The following is a 14,905-nucleotide window of genomic DNA, read 5'->3' as shown; positions in this document are numbered from 1 at the left end:
CCTAGGATGGTGGAGAATGCCTGGGGTATGGGTCCTTCTCCAGAATTTACATTTCATTGGATTTTCCCAAGCTGGCTTGGATCTAATCCACCTTCCTCAAATTCTTTAGAATTATATCATTAGAAGGATGTGATGATCATCAATCAAAGACAACAGCCTGGGATTTTGATAAGTATATCACAAAGATTTAAGACAAAAGATCAGGCAGGATGAACCGGGAAGCCACAGGGAAAAAAATTATACACATAACCAAAGCAAAATCAGCAGGCTTTTGGCTTTTGCCCATTCTTCTTTGTGAAGAAAGTGTTTGGCAGTTTGCCTAAAATCCTAGCAGTAAACAGCAGCCACTCCAGTTTAAATTGCTATTAAAAAAATACAAAACCAAAAAAGCAAAACAAAACAAAACAAAAACCTGTACCACCTGGCCAGAAAATGGCCTATGACCTGAGTCCTGGAACCTTAAAAATTCGAGTCTGACACCCCTGTTCCCATTTGCTCTTGGTTGAATCCTTCCCAAGCTTTGGTTTACCTGGCTTGCAGCTCAAGTGCCAGCACTCTTAGGGCCCAAACAATTTCTCTATGGTTTCAGTCTAGGTAGCGAGTGTTCAATTTCAATAACCCTAAGAATGAGCAGCCTTTGTTTAAATGTCTGTTAAAACAAATTTTATGGCTGCGTCAGTGCTGTATCAGATAGCCCATAAAACAAGTCACCAGGCTCCCCGAATATGTTGGCTTAAGAGAATCAGAATCTTTCCCAGGGCCATTCCTTTTTCGAATGCCTCACCCTATATTTGACAACTTTTAAGTCCCAAATTAATGGGCCATTTTAACCACAAGAACTAGAATTAGAAGAAATAATAGTGGTATTGTCTTAGAGCAGAAAGGAAGATGTAAGATCATAAGGTGGAAAAAATAAACCAAATACTATTTTAAATTAGCCAAAAGGAGCTTCAATCCATACAGTTTGACATTTTGCAGTGTCAAAAAGCTGCCCATGTTTTGGCCCCAACAGGATTCTTACCTGCCACAAAACTGTATTTAAAGCCAAGTCGTGGAAAATCACACAAACCCTATTAAGAAAAATCTAAGTATGTCCTCAACAATGAAAAGACAGGCCGATCCCTCATTTAATCCCAATGTTTCTGTTGAGTGCCATTTCCTTACAATCTTCAAGTAAAAGAGAAAACAAACACTGAAATAGTTATTAAGTGTATAGCTTTCTACTGCTTCCAAGCAATCAATATCACATAGAGATGTCAGATGGTGACTTTCTGTGCAACGTCTCTCATAGCTGTGATTGTTAATCTCACCATTGGGTTTCAGAACAGAGTAAAAATTAAATTCCATCTTGATAGTATCCTAGTTTTAAAGGTCTCCAGGAAGGGGATTTTCACAAATGGAAGAGCACTCTTATCATGCTCTAAAATTCTTCACCACTGTAATTCCAAAGAGCTGCACTAAGAAGCCATTTCCTCTTATTCCTCTAAGAGAAAGAGGAAAGACTTCATTTACGTGCTGCGTGTTTAATTTTTATAGACCCAGTCGCCAGGGCAGAAGGAAAGATCTGCGCAGAAGTGGCTGAGAAGTCACCGCAGGACCACGTCCCCGAAGGCCACTGCTCCCTGCGTGCCCAGCACACCCCTGCCCTTGTGGTCAGCACACATGCGTCCATTCACTCACGCGCAGATGCACTCCATCAAGGTTGCAAGCCACACTTTTTGACTACAGACCTCCTTCTGCTCTAGGAAATACAGTTCTAAGCAAGGCAAGGCCCCTGCTTCAGATGAGCTGGCATCCTCATGGGGATAGACTGAAAACAAACAAACACGTAAGCAAGAAAAACATCAGATGGCGATGACTGCTCTGCAGAAAATTAAAATAATGTGTTGGGAGAGAAAGCTCTTAGGGTTTTCTGGTCAGGAAAGATCTCGCTGAAGAGGTGACATTTCAGTGAAGGAGTCAGATGAGTGAAGGTCAGGCAAGAACATTCCAGGCAGAGGGGACAGCTTGGAGTTTGGGGAAATGACATGAAGGCTGAAGTTTCTGAAGAGCAATAAATGAGGGTGATGTGACCAGAGATGAGTTAGGACAGATAAGCAGGAGGAAGATCAGGTGGGGTCTTGTACCCATGGGTACCCAAGGCAACAGTACATCTTCTTCTAGGTCCAATAGGAAGCCATGGGAAGGTTTTAGGATGGAGACTGGCATGGTCTGATTTGAGCTGAGTTCTAAAAGGATCACTCTAACATCTATTTAAATGGCCAAAAGTAGAAAGAGGGAGACCAGAGAAGAGGGGGTTGCAGTTGTCCAGGCGAAAGAGGGCTTGTGGCTTGGGCTGGGAGGATAGCAATGGGCGATGAGAAGTGGAGATGCAGCACGTCTTGAAGTAGAGTCAACAGGAATGGCTGATGGATTGGACGGTGCTGAGAGACGGAGGAGCATATAGTTCAATGTGGCCCAGCTGCATTGTGTGGTAAAATAGCACCGACATCGTGATGGCTTAGAACAACTTTAGATCAACTCCTCCTTTAGGTTCCACGTTCATGGCATGTCAGCATGGACTTTGTTCCCCATTGTCTTCCCTCAAAGACCCAGGCTGATGGAGACTCCACTGGAAGTGGCTGATTGATGAATTAGGATTAAGAGAATTTAGAGAATCATCCCTGACTCATCAATGCCTCCAGACAGAGGTGACAACCATCACCTCTGCCCACAGCTCATTGTCAAGGACAAGTCACTGGGTCAAGGGGATAGAAAAGTGGAGTTATTCTCCATGTGAAATAGTAGAGGGAAACTGGCTCTCCGGGAACACAGTTAATATCAGTTGTAAGAGGTATCAAGAGCAATACCTAGAACTTTGGCTTGCCCAACAGCATAGATGGTGCTGCCATTCTTGGCTCTGGGAAAATGGGGGAGGAACACCAGTAACTCTTCACTGTGACTGTAGCTCTTCAACACCCATCTCACCAGGGAGCACCAGTTCCATCCTCTCCAGACCACTGATGCCCTAGATTATCCTCTGGACCCAGCACAGCGACTGGCATGTAATACATACTCGGTGACATTATGACTGAATGAATGAAGCAAGAATAAGAATAAACCATTAAGCCATTTGGTTGACTTTCCAAGGGGGGCAAACAATAGCACTTTCATGCTTCCTGTCTGATGTCATCCACATTCAAGCACCTATTGTAAGGGAGGTCCCAGGCTCATGGGCTGACTCACAGGTGAGTCGCTTGCAGCTGTGTGTTCCGCCAGGCCATCATTTGTCTGTCTTGAATTTTTGTGCTCCAGCTCTTAATACTTTCCTAAGTTTTGGCAGCTGATTTGACTACTTCAGATTACCCAGATGCCAGCTTAATTCTCAACTTTTGAGATAGATGCACGTCCAGCTCCAGCTAAGGGACACCTTGCTCAGCTAAGGAATTTGGACTTTATCCTACCAGCCATCGGAGGCACTGACCATTGTGGAGTAAAGGATTAGCAGGAACTACTCCCTGAATGAAAACTCCTGAGGACGGGCGCTGTATTCCTTGGATCTAAGCATTTCCAGCACTGATCAGAGTAATGGACACACATAGACACACAATCGAAGTGTGATGTATGAATTACTGTACGTATGGCCGAACAATGGATGATTGAATGAGGTGTAAAAAGATGAATGCTGTGCGGTAGCAGGTTTAGTTGGGGGAGGTACAAACTTGGGGGTTAAAAAAAGAAGACACTGTTGGAAAAGTCTAGAGTTGAATTTATAAGACTCTCATAAGCACTGACAAATGCCCAGATACTGGCTGTCTCAGTTCAGCGAGTTCCTGGCTAAAGATGAGCGATATTTAAAATTGCAACTCAATATTCCTTCTGGTGCAATGTCATTGCAACTTGTTATAAAGACACAGTGGAAGATTTAAAGAAATATCTCATAAAAAATTTGCATAGAGAGATAAATAAAATTATATCATCAGAACTAAAACCTTGACTACCTATGCAATAGTAACCTTGAATCTTAACGCTATATAATTTGATTTAATGAAAACATTCATTGAGTATAATGTTAAGTCAACAAAGCATATATATAGTTTTCAAATCCTTTTTTAATCTGTGATATAAATTTAGGTACCTGCTAAAGAGACCCCAAACCCACTTTTGGTATATAGGAATACTAAAATGCAATTCATTTTCTAGTGGTATTAATATGGAGCTTACAGCTGTTCTCACAGCTCTCCTCCAAAAGAACGGGACTGTTTCCAGGAGGAGAGAGCAATGGGGCTCATTCTCCCTCTGGCTCTGTCTCCTGTAAGCTCTCAGGAGGCTGCTGAAGTTTCTATTTACTCTGCTGGGGTGGCTTTTTGTTTTTAAACCCAGTTGAGTGTGTGAGAGCATTAGGGTGTGTTACTTTGCTCAGGCTGCCATAACAAAGTACCACAGACTGGGCAGCTTAAACAACAGGGATTTATGCTGTCACAGTTGTGGAGTTTGGAAGGCCAAGATCAAGGTGACACTTCGGGAGAATCTGTTCCAGGCTTTCCTCTCCTGGTTACTGGTGGTTTTATGGCAATTTGGGGTGTTCCTTGGCTTGTAGAAGCATCACCCCAATCTCTACCTTCATCTTCACCTGGCCTTCTTCCTGTGTGCGGCCTTGTCCAATTTTCCCTTTCTTATAAGGACACCAATCATATTGGATTAGGGCCCACCCACATGAGCTCCTTTAAACTTGAGGACCTCTGCAAAGACCCAATCTCCAAATAAGGTCCCACTATGAGGTACTGGGGATTAGGCCTCACCATCTCCTTTTTGGGGGACACAATTCAACCCATTGTAAAGGGTGATGGACATTTCTGCTAAACAAAATAAATGAACTTGTTGAGAATTAATACCATTCAAGCTACTTTGTTTCTAAATAATTTTTTAAACCCTCTTTCACTTGTTAATTTCTTGCATTCTTTGTAGCATTGTCATCTGCATTTTAGGAATTTTTTTTTTAACCAAACAAGGTGAAACCTGTCAATTTGCATTTAAATCTGGCACTAAGAGTATAAGCAACTTTACTTTTCTTGACTCTTACCAAATAGTAATTACATATTTTTTCATTGCACACCTGTGAACAATCAACATATAAATGTTTGCTATTTAGAATTTTTTCAACTGAATTAGTTTTTCTTAAGAATATTTCTCAAATGGAATATTCGTTATTTCCCCTTCTACCTACTAAAACAATTCTCAATAAATGCAATCACTGTAGTGGACAAGGTTAAAACTGCTTTATAAATTGTGGTAATCCAATACTGAATCTCCTTTTGAACATTATGTCTTCCTCATTATATCACAAGTGTTATTAAAGAAAGAGGTTAAGAGAAAAAATAAGTTAGTAATACAGGGTACCATTCATTGTTATAATTTGTGAAGGGGAGATAATTTTGTTTGCCTATGAAAAGGTATCACAATCAAGAACTGATCTAAAATTTTGTCTTAAAATCGTGTCATGGTTAAAAACTGTAAATTGAAAGTAACCTTTAAAATTATATTAAAAATGTTAAATCTTTTTAAAATAAAAATATGTAAAAACAAAAAAAAAATTCAAAGAAATTTAAAAAATAATGTCATGGTTTGTGCTGGTCTGTGAAACAACCTGTGTCCCTTGTAGGAGCCCTTGGGAAGACCTGCTTCCCAAGTCAAGGAGGGGAAAGAATTCCTGGAGACCCAGCTCAGCTGTTTCGTGCTCTCGGAAAATGTCGATGTTAATGGGCATTTACTTTGAGAAGGCTGTGACGGCCTCCCGTAGGGTGCGCTGCTTGTATACACGTAAACACGGATGTGTCTTTCCTTTATTCTGTGAGTGATGGCGGAAGGAAGTATGTTCGGATGTGCTGACATCAATATATTGTTGCAGTGTGAGTAACAAGACAGGCCACTGACAGATGGTGCTGTTCCATTCACAACACTGGCTCGAGGTCCCCTTTCTTCTACACTCGGAGGAGGAGGGTGCACGCTGCATGCTGGGAGCAAATTCGGGACCTGATACTTAGCAGTGACACGTGATGTACTACGGATTTTCCCTGAGCTTGTGCCCTCCTCTGCTGGTCCCAGCATCCGGGACCGATGGCTCCTCCATCCCGCAGGGTTGCCCAGCATTGACCCCCACTAGAGCCACACAGAGCAAACCCACCCGTCCCACGTGTGCAACGGCACAGAGGCTCACAGAGAAATGCCACCGACTCGGGAGGAGGCTACGAGGTCCCCGAGAAGCCAAGCCCAAAGATATGAAACTCAAGGTTTCTGAACAGCTCATTTTTACTTCCAGGTTTTACTGTGTGTTTTGCTTCCAACTCAGTGTCAAGCAAAAACCCACGTCTTGTTTCAAGTCACTTGTGCTGTGATTTCATTAGAAACAATGCTGGGTACAAGGATGGCCTTTCTGCTCCTCCTGTCCCCCTCCTGCAGGTGTATAAACATCAGAGTGGGTTCAGTGGGTGGCAAAGAAGCCCACCAGGGTCTCCCGAACCACACGTATAATAATACTGCCGCTGGAAATGTTCCTCCAGACAGCAAAAGCATTCCTGACCTGGGAGGGCACAGAGTAAGATGTATTCTCAACAGTTTTCCAAGCAACAAAGCACAGACCGAAAGGTCAGAGTCTGGCAACCCCTCTCTGGCATACACACGCCTGTTTATGAGGACACTTAGCGTGGATTTAGTAAGTTCTCTGCAAGCTCCAGGGGCGCCTGTCTCTTTAAATCCATCTCCTCCCAAGTGAAATTTGTGGCCCTGATGAATGGCAGAGCAGAGTCATCCATAAAAGGGCAGAGGAAAATCACATTCATTTGCATACAGTAATTATTCTGTGAATCAGGCCACCTTTATTGCCGGCAGAAAATCTACTGTCAGCATCCCTCGATAGATCACGTTTGAAAATCTAACAGCTGAGGAAAGTAATTGTTTGGAATCCATGTGGTCTGGCACTCCTGTCGCCAGCATGTCAATTATCATGTTGCTAGGTAGACAGCAAAGTTTCTGGGTGCCAGTCAACCAGCTCCCCACCCTCTGCAATGTCTGTATCCATGTCCGGGGAGGACCCCTACTGACTGGGCATGACTCCAGTTCCAAAGGATGTGGGAGCGTGAGAATGCACCTACCCAAGGGCTTTGGGGTAACCCCAGACTCGACCTGTCAGAGTTGGCCCCAAATGTGAATCATGGGTATTGTCGCTCCTTCTCTGGAGCCCCGGCCCCACCCACATCTACCCACTAACACGCATACACCGCCACCTTCTACCCACTCCAGCTGAATCCGCCTTCTCCCAGGCCCATGCCCACTGCATGTCTCTCCCTGACGTCATGGAGAGGACGAATGAACACGTTAGCTTTTCGTGGCTCTTCATTTTTTGGAAAATAGGTGGGAATTGAGGTCGAATGGAAGAGAGGCTGTACCAGCAGCCCTGAAAAGGAATAAATTCATTATTAATAGGGTGGTAGGAGGGTACATAGCACATATCTTAATCTCCAGGAGAACGATGTAAAGGAATGCTTCCATTTAGAAGAATTTGGGTTGGGTGTAGTTAAAATAGCAAGACTTGTATCAGGCTTAGTTCAAAGAGTTAGCAAGAAGAAGGCAAAGCAGAAAGGCTCCACTGGGTGACCAGCAGGAGGAGGACACATGGCTATATGATTGAAACAGGTGAGCTTTGATTTTGATCATTTTCATGGTGGCCTGTAATATATACAGTTTCCTTCCCATGTGCCAGATCTTAAGATACACAATGTAACTGAGGCAAAGACTAAGCAGAGCCTGAGAAACAGCTCTGTGAACCAATGATTTTCCTTGACACTTTGATTTATCCATTCTATACCCAGGCCCAAAGTAAAGATATATGTATATCAAAAATTCAAGTAAGACACGATGCAGAAAAGGCAACATTTGAAATACCATGAGCTGGAGGGCTGTATAAAGCTACTTTAGTGCTACCAGGAATTCACTGAGAAAGTTGGAAGAAAAAAAGTCAGTTGGGGTAGTACTGAGATGCTCATCTCATTGGAAGAAGGGCTGTGACCAGAAGTCTTAAACAAAGGGCATTCCAGCCTCAGAGTTCCCACAGGCTGAGATGTGGTTTGGATAAGTGACTTGTACATAAATGGTTATAAAAGAGAATTTAAATTCTCCGCGATTCTTGATTTTTCTTCTTCTCCTTTCACTTATTCTTCCTATTAAAAAAATATTTTTCACAACATGGATAAAACTTGAAGACACGATGCTGAGTGAAATAAGTCAGACAGAAAAGGACAAATGCTATAAGATTCCACTTACATGAGGTTCCTAGAGAAGCCAAATTCATAGAGATGGAAAGTAGAAGGGGAAGTGCCAAGGGTTGGGGGAAGGAGGGGTGGGGGGTTGTTTAACGGGGACAGAGTTTCAATTCGGAAAATGAAAAACTTCTGGAAATGGATGGTGGTGATTTTTGCACAACACTGTGACTGTACTTAATGCCACAAAACTGCACAATTGTAAATTTTGAGTTATATATATTTTACCACAATAAAAAGTAATATCTACCTGAAAAATTGTTTCTCTTTTTGGCCCATAGGGGGGATCCAAAGGGAGAAAGTTATTAAAGTTACAAAAATGTCAAAACACCAAGGGTATTGATCAGAGATGGTGTCTACAATGAATTAGTTTCCTCTTCTCTTCTTGGAAATCTTTGGGGAGAACACGTGAGCTGTGATACAAACACATCTCTGCTGGGTGCCTGAAGAGTCTGAAGTGTCCAAGACCCAACCATGCACCTCAGAGAGCAAACACATGTTTGTAAATCTCCTGATCTATATGGTTTTATAGTATAGGATCTTTTAATTATATAGAAATTCTAGGTATGTTACTACTTCAGCAATAATCTCTGTCATGACACAGAATTTAAAGATGAAGGTAGTTCATAAAATGTATATGTTACCATTCCTGGTTTATGTAATAAATGCAGTACTGCTCTTACTGGTGTAAGAATATTTGTGTGTATGCTGTTCCCAACTTGCAGGTAACTAACCCGACATAGGATAGTTTGGTAATTTGCCAAACTCACAAAATAAGTTAATGTTAGAAAGAGGCGTTATACCACAAAACACCACTCCTAACTGAATACTTTTACATCACAGCATTTCTGCTGGATTTGTCCCTTAATGCCTAAATTCTATGCACAATGGCAGGACAAATTTAAGTGAATGTGCTATGAGTTGATACCATCTGTATTGCCACAGCTGACATAATGAGACAATCTTGGCAGGGTTACAGAAAAACGTTGTACTTCAACTTCCAAGATAGTAAAATAAGACCCAAATCAAGAGTCAAAAACAGACCATTTAACCAGTGATTTATCCTAATCCTAGGGGTTGAGCTGGGGGCCCCTCCGGGTCCAGACTCTCTGATGAAGTATCTGCAGGACTTTTGAGAAGGCACAGACCTTGTCTGCAAAATGGTGATGAAGTCTACTTACTTATTCATTTAAAAATATGTATTGACACCTATTATGTTCTGATCGCTGCTGCTCTCCCTTTGGGAGCCTCTTGGTTGCTGGAAAGGTCTTCACTGGAGCAGAGTTTAGCTGAGGGAGTTCGCTCACCGGCACGTGGGGACCAACCAGGGACCATGCCCTTGAGACCAGTGCTAGGCTCGGTGCTGGGCCACTCAAAGGAGCTGCAGGGTCAGCCCTCAAGGACAAAAGGCCTGGCTTCTCCGAGGTGGTTGAGGACCCCTGGAGTTTGCAGAGGCAGGCTCTGAGCTAGAGCAGTCAACAGGAGGGATTTGGAGGGCTTGGGGGTTGCGGGGTTGAGCCCAGGCAGGTAAACAAGCAGCAAGGATTGTCTTGTTTTCTGCGATGATTCACACTGTAAGAGGGTCGATTTCCAAAGGGGCTGAACTTAACCCGGTGCGAGGTGTGATTGGATTGAGGAGTAGTCAGCTTGCCGTCACCTAAGGACGTCAGAATTTACTTATTACTTCAACTGGGACTCCCTAAGAAGGTATAATCTGCTCAAGTCACGGATAATAATATCTTTTAATAATATTAAAAGATAATAGGGACCCCATCAGTTGGATGCCAAATGGTATGAGTATCAGGCCAACAGATGCAAAGCTTCACCCTCAACCAAGGGATTCTGACCCGAGGCCTCTGTGGTCAGAATGGTTGACACGGTTAGCAGATCCTGGTTCAAGGGCAGAGACCATTTCTCATCCAGGTTTATCTCCCTTCCTAACAGAGCCAAACAGTTTACTTCCTACACAGTGGGCACTTAATAACTATTTGTTGATTCACTAAATAAAAGCTCTAGTGTAAGGGGGGAGGGGATGAGAAAAGTAAAAGCCACCCCACCAAGAAAATAAATATCAAATATTTCAGTGTATTTTAGACTAGATACAAAAATAGTTTTTAAAATTTTAATTTACAATTCCCATCATACCGATGGCCCTATCGGCTCAGACTCTATCGTGGGTTAGAATTTAAGTTTTCTCTAGGGAACTTGATATGCAAGCCACATTCAGAAATTGCTACCATGTAATTTTTTTTCAGATTTCCTCTACATCGCATGAATTTTAATGCAAAAAAGGAAAAATGAGAATCAACTTAAAATATTACCATATATTGTGATCTATTCCTTGCATGTGAAATATAGTATTTTACTGCCGAGGGCCTGGCTTACACACCCTTGGTATATACTAGCTCTGCGCAACTTTACCTTCCTCACCTCCCGTGGTGAGCTCTCCTGGTCTCTGGAGACCCATAGGGCTCGGTAGGGAAGTTTAGATGCTACCTGGAAAACTGCCCAAATTGGTCATGTCCATTGTGAGGTAGACCTGTGCATAGATGGTGGGCCAATGTACTTTTCAGAGTATTATGTTTCCAAAGAGGAGCTTAGAATTCAGCATTTCCAAATGGTAGAACCACTACGAGGGCCAAAGAAAAGCCCAGTTAATTCCGGGGAGTTCCGGGGTCTGGTCATCTGTGCAGTTTCCACCTGCTTCCTGGGTGACTGCATACCCAGCCTCCCTGGGAGGGGTGGTGATAAATGCTGCTACTTCTGAGCTAAAGTTCTGTGTTACATCTCTTCCCCCATCGGACGCCAGCACAGCTGTGGAAGTGCTGGAAAAAGGTGTACAGAGTTTCGGTTCCTTTTTTATTTTTCCTTCTATCAAGTGGTGCTACTCGGAGTTCTGCTGTTCATTAGGGATCAAGCTGCCAATATTGGCTTGTGCAGATGAGTTCTTTATATAAGCATACGGATACCAGTGTTTGCATTCCTCTTCAGCTGAAAATTTGTCAGAGAAGAAGAGCATTAAGCCTGTCACCGCAGAAAAGATCAGGTGTTTGATTTCAAAGAGGAGAAGCAAACACTCCACCGAAGAAGATTCCGTGAACTTCTGAGCACTCAGAGGGATGTAGGGAACTAGACCAGAGCCGGAGGGGGCGGATACATCCAAATTTCACCACCATATTAGTGGCAACAGAGGATGTTGGACCTGGAACGTATATACGGAGGAGGGGAAGTAAAAGGCAAAAACCTCCCCCATGTTCTCTCTTTGTTTCCTCTGATAACAAATGTGATGTCACAAAACTAGTAAATCTAGCATATTTTGTCTGAAAAACAAATCAGACTATATTCAACCATTTGTATCTAACTAAAGATTTGGGAAGATGGTTCTAGAAAAGTATTTGGAGATCATTGAAAAATTAAGGCATTTCATGATACCTACACATCATCATTAGAAAACCAGCCCCATGTGGATAAATAAAATGCATACTTTCAAAAGTTTCCCTATCATTCCACGGTTCTTTCCTCCATGAAAGTAAAACCAATGTTATTTCTCTATTTCATTGAATAATAGGTAAGTGGTTTTCTTTGATCTTAACCTCAACCTTGAATTTATACGGCAGCTATTTCCAAACAGTCTGATCACTAGAGAGATTAATGTGCATAATATTTCTGTGACAAGCTGGGTGACAAGTGTTATTCTCCCCATTTTATGGATTCAGACACTGGGGCAGGGAGAGGTTAAGAGACAGGCTGAGTGCCGTAAAGAAAATTAGACTCTCAAATTTAGTGCCCTTTTTATTATGCTATTTCTGAAGGGGGGTGTAAAATGGTAGATCAGAAGTCAAAAAATCCAGGGCTGTCATCTGAACCCCGGGACTGAGTCATCTACAGCCTTAGGCAAGTCATTTCTCCCCTCAGTCTCAACATTAGGTACAAGTGACTATTCTTACCGACCCTCTCCTCACCTGCTGCGAGGGTTAATGAAATGGGACCTGCACCACACAGCTTGTTGGTAGAGAGTCCCCTATAAATACAACATATGCTAAGTGCCTTCTTACGGGTTCTGCAGGGTTTCCCCAAGCCTCCAGAGAGAGGGACACTTCCTGCAGTGCGTTGGAAAAGGCTGTCCCTGAGCGCCCCGGGGCTAGGGAGGCTCAGCGAGACCGTGGCCTCTGCTGGGGGGACTCGCAGGCAGCCAGGTGGCAATGCTGGGCTGGGAACACTGCGGTCACCTGGCTTGTGCAGCCCTTGATGTGGCATCTGGGGGGCTCACTGCCTTCCCAGACTCGCCCTAGAAATTGGAGGAATCATCCGGTGGGTGGGTTTGTTCTTGGAAACCCCATCAAAGGTCAGTGAGGTCTAGAAGCCTCTGGGGGTGGTTGTGAAGGTGGATTGGAACTCGCTCCTGCCCAGAAAGGGAGGGCTTGTGTGACTCCCCGAGGGAAACGCCCCAAAGTCCTCTGTGGGCGCCAGTAGGTGGTACTCCACGGGCGGAGGAGACGTCGGACACAGGATTTCACGTGTTAGGGGTGGGGTGCTGCCGTGCAAAAACAAGGCATGGAAAATGTCACCTTTCCTCCACACACTGCAGTCAGGCCCCTTCTCACCTTGTACCTTGAAAAACACTGGAAGGGCCTTCTCCTCTCCAGCCACGTGGTCCTCTGTTCTGACTTTAGATACAGTGGGTATGACGGCGAGGCAGGTTCCTGTCTCCAGCCCTCAGTTCTGTCTCCCCAAAGCCAGCCTCATCCCACAGCCCTCAGTGAGCACCTCCGCTGGGCATGGGACAGGCTTTTCCAATCCAGCACGTCCAACAGTGAACCCTGACCTTCCCCCGAAACCTGCTCCCCAGCCATCTTCCTTGTCTCAGGCGTGGCAGCCCCGTGGCCCCGGGGCTCACACACACCAACGTCACCCTCAGCTTTTCTCTTTCTCTCATGAGCCCCGTCTGAGCCTCAGAACCCTCTGGGCACTGCCATTCCAGTTTGCCAGACGCCCTCTCCTCACCTCCTCCGTGGCAATAGCTGCTAACTGGTTCACCTATTTCCCTCTTTCCCCTTGTAATCTACTGTCAGCATAACACACAATTATTCTTAGAAAACACAAAGGAGACCTTTTCATGTTTTTTGCTTACAGCCCTGCAGGGGTGCCTCCCCGACTCAGGAGAGAATCCAGTCTGACCTGGCTGCCTGTCACCTCCCTGACCTCCTCTCCTCCCCTCCCCTCCCCCTGACTGGCCTCCTTGCTCTTTCCCAATTCTGCCAGGCACGCAGCTGCCTCAGGGCCTTTGCACTGGCCTTTCCCTCTGCAGGAACGGCTTCCCCCAAATATTCACTAGCCTAGCTTCCTAAAGTCCTCCGAGTCCTTGCTCAATCCCAAAATGTTCACGGAGGTCTGTAGAGACCCCCTGCCCATTTCACACCACAGTCTCCCCACTGCCCTCCGCACCTCAGTCCCCCTTGACCACTCAGACTGTCTCTTTGTCTGTTGCATTTGTCACCTTCCAATACACTGTGTTAGTTTCCCAGGGGTGACGGGACGAAGCACCATAGACTGAGTGGCTTAAATGACAGAAATGTGTTGTCTCCCACTTCTGGAGGCCAGAAGTTCAAGATCAAGGTTCTTTCTGCAGGATTTGTTCCAGGCCTCTCTCCTGGCTTCTGGTGGTCCCTGCAATCCTTGGCATCCTTTGGCTTGTAGATGGCGTTCTCCCTGTGTCTTCACATTGTCTTCCCTCTATGTTTATCTCTGTGTCCAAACTTCCCCTTTTTCAAGGACACCAGTCATGTTGAATTAAGGCCCACATTAATGACCTCATTTTAATTTGATTCCCTCTGTAAAAACTCTCTCCAGATAAGGCCATACTCTAAGGTACTACTGGGGGTTAAGACCCCAACTATTTTTCTTGGGGTGGGGGGAAGGTGCACAGTTCAAGCCATGACATATGTAATATGTTCATTGAATGCATTTAATTTTATTTTCTGTTTTCCCTTGCTAGAAAAAGTAAACTCGGTGCAGCAGATATTTTTGTGTGTTTTGGGTTGTTGTTATTTTCCTGATATAAAGTAAGCCAAGCACTTAGAATAGTGACCAGAACATACTAGATGTCAATACATATTTTTAATTGAATAAAGAAATGGAATTCATCACCATTTTGCAGACAAGGTCTCTGCCTTCTCCAAAGCCCTGCAGATATTTCGTCAGAGAGTCTGGACCCAGAGCCCAGCGCCCCCGGCCCAATCCCTAGGATTAGGATAAATCACTGGTTAAATGGTCTACTGCTAATGGAGATGATGAGATTATTATCAGATGGAACGTGCGGGTGACACAAGCGTGGGAGCCTGGCTAAGTTGGAGGCAGAGCTTTCCTGGGCTCTGGTTTCAGGCAGGAGGTTTGGAGCCCTGAGCTCATCCCCACAGCCTCTCTGTGTTAATCAAACAGCACAATAGTTGCCTGGATACCCTCCTCATTTCATCAGCCATGGTGGCCTGTTACCAATTTTCAGAAAATGAAATGAGACCCCTGAGGGCTGTAATTTGGGGAGCGCAGTAATTTAGGAATGTTTAGAGAGATCTGGAAAACCTGTCCAGCTAGCTCCTTCTCAGGCACAAATG

This window comes from Balaenoptera acutorostrata, chromosome 13 (assembly GCF_949987535.1).
Source record: "Balaenoptera acutorostrata chromosome 13, mBalAcu1.1, whole genome shotgun sequence".
In the NCBI taxonomy this organism is placed as follows: domain Eukaryota; kingdom Metazoa; phylum Chordata; class Mammalia; order Artiodactyla; family Balaenopteridae; genus Balaenoptera; species Balaenoptera acutorostrata.
The sequence above is the reverse complement of the archived record's forward strand: the minus strand, read 5'-3'. Positions refer to the sequence as shown.